This window comes from Colobus angolensis, unplaced genomic scaffold (assembly GCF_000951035.1).
Source record: "Colobus angolensis palliatus isolate OR3802 unplaced genomic scaffold, Cang.pa_1.0 Scaffold51, whole genome shotgun sequence".
Classification (NCBI taxonomy): domain Eukaryota; kingdom Metazoa; phylum Chordata; class Mammalia; order Primates; family Cercopithecidae; genus Colobus; species Colobus angolensis.
Genome location: NW_012118599.1, coordinates 7,565,297 through 7,575,081, shown reverse-complemented (window position 1 = coordinate 7,575,081; position 9,785 = coordinate 7,565,297).

Sequence of the window (9,785 nt, the reverse complement as noted above, 5' to 3'; positions counted from 1 at the left end):
CTGAGTGCTGTGACTCATGCTTATAATCCCAGGCTGAGGTGAGAGGATCACTTGAGGCTGGGAATTTGAGACCAGCCTGAGCAACATAGTGAGACCCCATCTCTACAACTAATAATAATTATTATTATTAATAATAATAATAAGAAGAAGAATAAGAAATAAACAAAGGTATCAGGCACTGTTTTAGATGTTAGAGTGATAATGGTTAAACTACAGTGAACAAAAGAAGCAAAAATCCCCACTTTCATTCTAGGAATAAAAAAGGCATTTACTAAGTGGTAGGCACTATTCTAGGGGCTTTACATATATCTCGCTCTATGAGATTTGTACTCTTCTTCACCTACTTTTTCATGTGATGAAACTAAGGCAAAGAGAAGGTAAGTATCCTGCCCAAGATTATGCAATTAGCATGTAGCACAGGCAGGAATTACATCTAGGGAGTTTGGCTCCACCATTCAGTGTTGAATTCTGCACTACACCACGTTAGGAAGTAAGGAAGGGACCGTGCTATGGTTTCAATGTGTCTCCCAGAAAGTATGTGTTGGAAATGTAATTCCCAATGCAACAGTGTTGGGAGGTGTGGCCTAAGAAGACATGATCAGGCCATGAGGGCTCTGCCTTCACGAATGGATGAATGTTCTTATTTAGGAAGTGGGTTTATTATTAAAGGGCAAGTTTGGTCCCCTGCACCCTCCTTTTTCTTGCCCTTCTACTTTTTCCTGTGGGATAATGCAGCAAGAAAGCCCTTGCCAGATGCTGGCCCCTCAGTCTCAGATTTTCCAGTCTCCAAACCATGAGACAATAGATTCTATTAATTGTAGATTGCCTAGTCTGCGCTATTCTGTTGTGGCAGCACAAAATGGAAAAATGGATTAAGAAGGATTACATAAAGTCTAAAAAGAAAAAAAAAATAGAGGAGGAGAGAAGAGTGAGAAATTACAGAGAAAGAGTAAAAAAGATGTAAATCACAGCCAGAGGAAAAGATTGCTATCAATATTTAACTGAGAGAGGGCTAATTCCATGGTTTTCTTAATAAAATTATGGTATAGAAAGTAAGAAAATAGCTGTGTGTAGTGGCTCATGCCTGCAATCCCCAAACTTTGGGAGGCTGTGGTAGGAGGATTGCTTGAGGCTAGGAGTTTGAGACCAGCCTGGACAATATAGAAACACTTTATCACACAAAAAATTACCTAGGTGTCATGGCTCACACCTGTATTCCCAGCTACACAGGAGGCTGAGGCAGGAACACTTGAGCCTGCGAGGCCAAGGCTGTAGTGAGTTATGACAGTGCCACCACACTGCAGCCTGGGCAACAGAGTGAGATCCTATCTTTTTTTTTTTAATAAAAAGGGGGACCGGGCAAGGTGGCTCACACCTGTAATCCTAGCACTTTGGGAGGCCAAGGTGGGTGGAACACAAGGTCAGGAGATCAAGACCATCCTTGCCAACATGGTGAAACCCCGTCTCTACTAAAACTACAAAAATTATCTGGGCGTGGTGGTGTGTACCTGTAGTCCCAGCTAGTCAGGAGGCTGAGACAGGAGAACTGCTTGAACCCGGGAGGCAGAGGTTGCAGTGAGCCAAGATCATGCCATTGCACTCCAGCCTGAGGACAGAGCAAGACTCTGTCTCAAGAAAAAAAAAAAAGGAAAAGGAAATAAAAGAGGCAAATAATTTAAGTTTGTCCTTAACAAAAAGGTTGAGAAAGAAGGAAGAGTAAAGGTAAGGAGAAGAATTGACTAATGACCAACTCAATGACCACAACTCAGCCTGCCTTGCCATTTTTCCCAAGCCTTGCCCTTGAGGGATGAATTATGAAGTATATATAAGATAATGAAGGATTATTACTAACAGTTTCTTTGACTTCATGGACATTCCATATCAACTTGTTTGCAAACTTGTCAAACAACAGACAGTATTTTCCACCCACCCACTCTTTGCTTTGTTGATATAATATAGCACATTTGTATGTCTTCACATGGAGCTAAATATTTGGGAAATGAAGTCTCTGTGGATATAATATATTATTCAAGATTCCTCCAGTTGCTATAACCTAATTTGATCTTGTACATTGATTATGTAATAATATAATTGGAGGAAAAATTGCCTTGATCTTTTAAAAATGTTTAAATTATTATCTAATCTAGATTCCATATTAAGACTGTGACCTGCTTTTAGAACTATAATGAGTGATTGTTTTATTTGAAATATGTAATATTAACTGACATTGAGTCAAAGATTAAATTCTGTCTATTGGAGAGGTAAACTTTTGTTTGTGCTCAAGATGGATATGGGCTAAAGAACATTGGTTCTTTATTAGCATCATTAAATGCTGACTCACTTACTGGTGGTGCAATTTCCTGTTCAGTAATTTGCTTATTCAAACTCAATCAGAGAGCCTCATCTTAAATATTAACCTCTGGCAGGAGACAATGATGATGAATATACTTTAAAACTTTGGATAATGCAGGCAGCTGACACGGAATTACACTTCTAAAATCCCATTAAAGCAGCAACTAATCAGAGTGCTACATGAGTCATCCTTTGCAGTTATCTAACTAACCTCATATTCTTTGTCTTTTAACTTGCAATTTCAAAATGTCTTGCCAACATCATTTAGGAGTTGCCACATCTCTATGGAATGAAAGTGCTTTTGAGAGAGAAAAAGAGAGAGAGAGAAAGTCTCAGGGCCGCATGCTAGGTAAACTTAAGCCTCTTTTATCTTTTCCCAGGAAAAAAGAAAGATATTAGCCACTGAAAATTTAAGCTGAAGAAACCTTTTTAAAACAATTACTTCACTTCCCATTTAATCTCAGACCACTGGGGAAATTTACAGCATTGTCACTCTCCCTCTTTTCCTTTTTCCCCGTAAATTTATAACTTCCAACATTTGCTCTTCTATCCAAAAATTACAAGTCTGATTCTCATTATCTAGCTTAAGTCCTTGACTTCTACATCTTTCCCTGAGGACCTCATCAAAAACTATGCTTTGAGTCCACAATTCTAAAGAACAATGAACTTTAAAAATTAAATTTAAATTTTTTTTACAGGTTTTATAGTTTACAAAGAGTTATCAGAAGAATTGTTTCATCTGAACTGCATAATAACTCTGGGAAAAAAGCAAGGCAGGTATTCTTTATACCTCAAAGATGAGAACACAGGGAGACTTGCCAAGGTAACATGACCCGTGCAAGTCTCCTGACTCAGTCCTGAAAAAACAGCCAGGTGTTTTCTTTGCATAGTCTGTGTTATCCAGGTCATGAAAACCTTAGTTATAAGAGGAAATATGATTAAAATTTCACTTTAAAGGCTTGCTGTTTTTAACGTCTGTCCATAATCAGGTTGAATTTTATTTATATGGAATAATCTCACTCTATCCTCAAACCTGTGCTTTGTGTTCATTTAGGCTGTTTGTTTGTTCTTTTCATTAATATTCATTCACCTTCAATCATATATAATAATTGTTTAGTGTAGGATTATGGAGCTCTTCTATGCCATGTCTAAAAGTTTGACTTTATTTTTGTAGCTTCAGGGGTTGGAGAAGAAGGGAAAAAATATTTTAAGGCCAGGTGTGGTGGCTCATGCCTGTAATCCCAGCACTTTGGGAGGCCAAGGCAGGTGGATCTCCTGAGGTCAGGAGTTAGAGATCAGCCTGGCCAACATGGTGAAATCCCATCTCTGCTAAAAATACAAAAATTAGCCAGGCATGGCAGTGCATGCCTGTAATCCCAGCTACTCAGGAGGCTGGGGCAGGAGAATCACTTGACCCTGAGAGGTGGAGGTTGCAGTGAGCTGAAATCATGTCACTGCACTCTAGCCTGGGTGATGGAGTGAGACTCCATCTCAAAAATAAATAAATAAAAAAGTAATTTTTAAGAGGGATCTACAACACTTGGCTTAGTATTAGATATATGGGATAGAGATAACCTCTGAGGGAAGAGGTAGATCATAGAATTTCCAGTTATGTCATTTTTGAGAATAAGGAATGCAGAAAGAGAAGACAAATTTAAGAGAAGTAATGATAAATTCAATTTTAGACATTTTGGATTTAGAGTGACTGTAGAACCCTCAGAAGAGAGTCCCGTAGAAAACTCAACAAAACATTTTTCACTATATTAGACTATGATAAGACACAATCCCAAAATTCCATTGGTTTTCAATAACAAAACTTTACTTCATGCTCAAAATACATATCAGCTGCCACAGCTTCATTGAATTCTACTCAGCTCTGTTCTGTGTGTTGTCTTCATTCTGGGATTATGTCCAAGATAGCAGCTGTGATATGGGGCATTCCCAGAGCCAGCCTTGCAATGACTCTTTAAACTTCTGCTCAGATGCATCCAATGTCACTTCTGCTTACATCTTGTAAGCTGCAGCGAGTCTCATGACCAACGTCAACATCCGTGGAATGGGCAAGTGTATTTCCATAGAGGAAGCATTGCAGATCACATAAAAAACAAGCTCGTAAGTATGTTCCTCCTTCAGGAAGAGGAAGCAAATAATTTGAGACAATAATATAATCTACCACAAGTCTAGTCTAGAAGTAAGTGGCATGGTCTAGAATAGAGATATAAATTGGAGAATCATTAGTGTACAGGTTGCAGTTGAAACCACGGAGATAGTTAAAATCATAGAGAGTATTTAGATTTATGATAAAAGAAATATCAAGAATAAAATTGCTCTGTTCATATACCTCCATTGCATCATAGCCTACAATGTTGCTTTGTTCAGAATACCCTATTTGTCACTTCCATATCCAAATTCTACATCTAATATATTGTACAGATTTGTTGTTCAGCTGAATGCTTTTCCATTATAGGAGCCAAAGAGGTCCCCAAAGTTTTTTTAATCTTTTCTTTTATTGTCCTGTATTATCAAAGGGTAAGCAGGTGGTATAAACTCAGCCAAGTGGATACCTCTGAGTGGGATTTTGTTTCCTAAATGCCTCAAGGAAAAGTGAGAGGGTTCAAGTTTATTGATTGGACATGGTGGTTGATGCCTATAATCGCAGCTCTTTGGGAAGCTGAGGCAGGTAGATCACTTGGGCCTAGGAGTTTGAGACCATCCTGGCCAACATGGCAAATCTCTGTCTACAAGAAATACAAAAATCAGCTGGGCATGGTGGTGTGCACTTTAGACACAGCTACTAGGGAGACTGAGGTGGGAGGACTGCTTGAGCTGGGGAGGTCGAGGCTGCAGTGAGCCATGATAGTGCCACTGTACTCCAGTCTGGACAACAGAGTAAAACTCTGTCTTAAAAAAAATAATTTATTCAGCCTAGTGATGGAATCTGCCATGAGATTTCTCCTGTAATATCATCTGCAACAGCTTTCCTTTTTCCCTGTTTTAAAGTCCGATATATCTGCTTCCCCAACAAATTTGTGAGCTACTAATATCCTTATGATAAAGTCTATTTTCCTTAACTGAATTAGAGTTGGTATATTAGCTCAGGCTGCTCCATAATAAAATACCATAGATTGCATGGCTTAAACAGCAGAAATTTATTTTCTCACAGTTTTGGAGGCTGGAAGTCTGAGAGCAAAGGGTCAGCATGGTTGGGGATTTTCTTCCTTGAGAACAATCTCTCTTCCCCTTCTTCTAAGGTCACAGTCCTATGGGATTAAAGTCACTACTCTTATTACCTCATTTAACCTTATTATCACATTAAAAACCCTAGCTCCTGCTACATTCACACTGAGGGGCAGAGTTTCAACCTAGGAACTTTGGAGGGATACCATTCCGTACATAGCCGTTGGTTTCTGTAGCTTCCAACTAAAGTATCCAAACCAGTACAGACAGAATCTCCCTGTTTCCACGAAGCCTGTCTCAACTACTCTAGCTCTCACCACTTTCTTTCCTTTACTAAATTTCATTACTCTAAATTCCCTTTAGTAAATTGTGATCCTGAATATACATGTTATTCTTAATTTTTCCTTATTTAATAACCTTAAAGGTAATCTAATTTGGTGGCTGTCAAACTTGGTGGCATATTCGAATCATCTGAGCAGATTTTTTAAATGCCAGTGTTCTAAGGTCCACTCCATGCCAATTACATCCCAACCTCTTAGAGGGAGCCAAAGAACATTTTTGTGTACAAATATTCTCCTAGGTGATTTCAGTGCACAGCCAAATGTGAAAATTATTGAAGTAATTCAATCTTATTTACAAGTTGGAAAATTTGGCTGTTTTATGTCCATTAGTTTTGTTTCCCCAACCTGATTATAAACTATAGTTACAGAAATTTTTGCATTTACTTAACAAAAATAATGTAGTTATATAGGATGGATGCATATAGAGCAACCAATTAATAAGCTTCCTTATGCAAAGAAGATTTATTATCCTTTTTTTTTTTTTTTTTTTGATGGAGTCTCACTTTGTTGCCAAGGCTGGAGTACAATGGTATGATCTTGGCTTACTGCAACCTCCGCTTCCCAGGTTCAAGTGATTCTCATGCCTCAGCCTCCCAAGTAGCTGGGACTCCAGGTGTACACCACCACACCTGGCTAATTTTCTGTACTTTTTAGCAGAGATGTGGTTTCACGATGTTGGACAGGTTGATCTCCAACTCCTGCCCTCAAGTGATCTGCCCGCCTCGGCCTCCCAAAGTGTTGGGATTACAGGCATGAGCCATTACACCTGACCTGTGCAATGGTCCTTAACCTTAGTTACATCATTTCAGATGGGGTGGTGTAAAAAATGGTCTTGCCTGCACCCCCTCATTCAGTCTGATCGAATAGCATCAGGTGAGGCCTGAACTTCATGTACAACCATAGTTGAGAACCACCACTAATCTATTTCTTGATGAAATTGTTATGGGAGTGAGCACAACCTGTCATAACATGGCAGGCTCGTTTATCTCTAAAGATGAAAAATATTATGTGAATATATTTATTTATCGACTGACCTAATAAGAGTAAGTGGGCCTCAGAGTCGTTGCTGAAAGACTCTTGTCTGAATTGTGAATTCTGTTGCCAAAAGCACTAATGGACAACCCATCTGCCAATATTGTATAGATTCTCATGGAGTGTCACATTAGCTCTACAACCAGATACAGAAACAAAAACTGTAGCTAATATGCTCAAATAGAAGAGTTCTTCTTGGTCCTTCTACTTTCTACAACTCTGTATTTCCCATTTAAAAGTAAAATCCTATTAATGTGTTGTTTTATTTGATTGATACATTTATTCAATTGATGCACTGCTGCATTTCTTAATCAACCACTTCAAGCTGATTGTAACCAAGTAACTACAAATCCATTCCTGCTCCAATTTGTCCCCCTCACTTTCTACCCACAATGTATGTGCCTACTTCATTTGGGAATACAACATTATATGCTTTCTAAATTGACAAGTTTTAAATTTTAGTAAACAAAGACCAGCAGGAACACTCCTGTACTAAAGAAAAATAAGTTAGGTTTAATTTTCTTGCTTCAGCGGCTAAGAATGCACCCTTGAGTAATTATGGGATAATTCACTAAGTGGATTTGGGAGGGGCTTTGTATAAGATTTGGACTAGAGATGATAGTCCTAAATAAGATTTAACAAAACAGGAGCCAGTGCTGCATTAGATGTTGTCAAGAACTGGGATCAACTCCATGATGGGGTACCTTGGTGACTTTTATCTAGGAAAGTAGAGGATTAAAGTAGATGTAGACCAGAAGTATCATTAGTAAAGGATTGATAGTCATTTCTGTTAGCTGTAAGAGGGGGGATGTTTAATCTTCTTTATGATTTTTAGTGTCCTTGTCTGTCTTGTTACAAACATGGTCACAGACTGGCTTTATATAAACGATGCTTCTATTCTGAGTTTTGATAATGTTCAGTTGGGATCACCATGGCCTGGCTACCTGAAGGGCCACTTTTTGCTTTCTCAGAAGTTAAATACTGTTGAATAGATGAGTTTTTCAACTCAAGAATGTTGTATCTGATAGGGGAAAAAAAGCTATGAAATATTGCTACAGGTGTAAATTAAAGGCAGAGGTCTGTGAGTGAAGAGTAAACCTTAGAAAGGCAGAATTGTTCAAATAACTGAGAGTGTCATAAGTATGTAAAATAACTTCTAGTCCTAACAGGCAAAATAAGAGGGACTGCTCTTTGGTTAGGCTGGGTGTGGTGGCTCACACCTGTAATCCCAGCACTTTGGGAGGCCAAGGTGGGTTAGATTGCTCTTTTGGCCCTACCAGGGCAAAGTGTGTGCTGATGATCCCCAATAACTTTACAGACCCCAGGAATATAAATTGCTTTATTACTCATTGGCCTGCACATTTGCAGCTATTATGGGCACATCAGAGACAAAGTAAATGGGTTCACTTTAGCATCCTTTATCAGTCTTTTAGGCACTTTGAGATATTAAAGCACAACAGACACCACTATCCTAGAGGCAAGCTGTTTTTCTGGTTGATATGCTTTTAAGACTTCACCTTTTTGAAGATTGATTCATTTAGCATTTCCCTTTCATGTTCTTTCATGCATTAATACATAACTTCTTGACATCTAGAAATGCAAGTGCAATATGACGAATGAGTCTGCTTCATTCTTCAGCAAATAACTTTTCCTCTTTTCTCATCCCCCACTCTAATACCTCATACAATCCCCAATGGCAAGAAAACTATTTGAAAGCAATAAATGTTATGGTTTACATTATATTTCCCTTAAAATGCAGACACCTTATTGGAATTCTCCCAATATTCTTCAAGGAAAGAAAATATAGTATTCTTGTTGCCACTCTAAATAAGCAAAAAGGTGTTAGAGTTTATCTATACATGTTTTTGGAAATGCTTCTCACAATGTCCATGAACCACTAGGTTTAGAATTACTGAGGGACTTGCTAAATATCTGTATCCAAATCTCTATAAGAACAGAATCTTTGTAAGGAGTATAAGACGTTGAGCTGTAGGTAATTTTCATGTATATTAAGGTTAATTGATTATCTCCTAGTTCTGGACAGAGGATTGATGTATGTTACTGCATAGATAAGAATAAAAACTTTTGGCCAAGTGTGGTGGCTCACACCTGTAATCCCAGCACTTGGGGAGGCCAAGGTGGGTGGGTTACCTGAGGTCAGGAGTTTGAGACTAGCCTGGCCAACATGGTAAAAGTTCATCTCTACAAAAAAGACAAAATTAGCCAGGTGCGGTGGCACATGCCTGTAATCCCAGCTACTCAGGGGGCTGAGGCAGGAGAATTGCTTGAACCTGGGAGGTGGAGGTTGCAGTGAGCTGATATTGCGCCATGGTACTCCAGCCTGGGCGACAAGAGTGAAACTCTGTCTTAAATAAATAAATAAATAAATAAATAAATAAAACCTTTAAGAGGATAAGCAATTTGGCTTGTTCCTCCAGATGTCTCTATCACCTAGAAGAGTAGCTTATAGTTAGTAATTAGTGGTTATGTAAATGAACAGAAAAGAACATGAAGTCACAGGCTTAAAATATGAAGGTAATTTAGAGGTCATTTTGGAGCAAGTATTTAAATAAGTTAGAATCTTGGCTCCACTGTTTATTGGTGTTTAACCTTGGGTACACACTTAACCTCTATATGCTTCAAAGATTTCAGGGAGACCAAAGAAACAGTACTATTTTCACAGTTTGTTGTAAAGAATCAATGCGTTTAAATATATAGAATACTTAGAACAATTATTGGCTAAAATACTCAAAAATTTGAGTTAATTTTGATTGAGGAGTAACCAGACCAAGGTCAGGCACGTATATGTTTTGGTTGTTTTTGTTGTTGTTGTTGTTTTTTTTTTTTTTTTGAGGCGGAGTCTCGCTCTGTCGCCCAGACTGG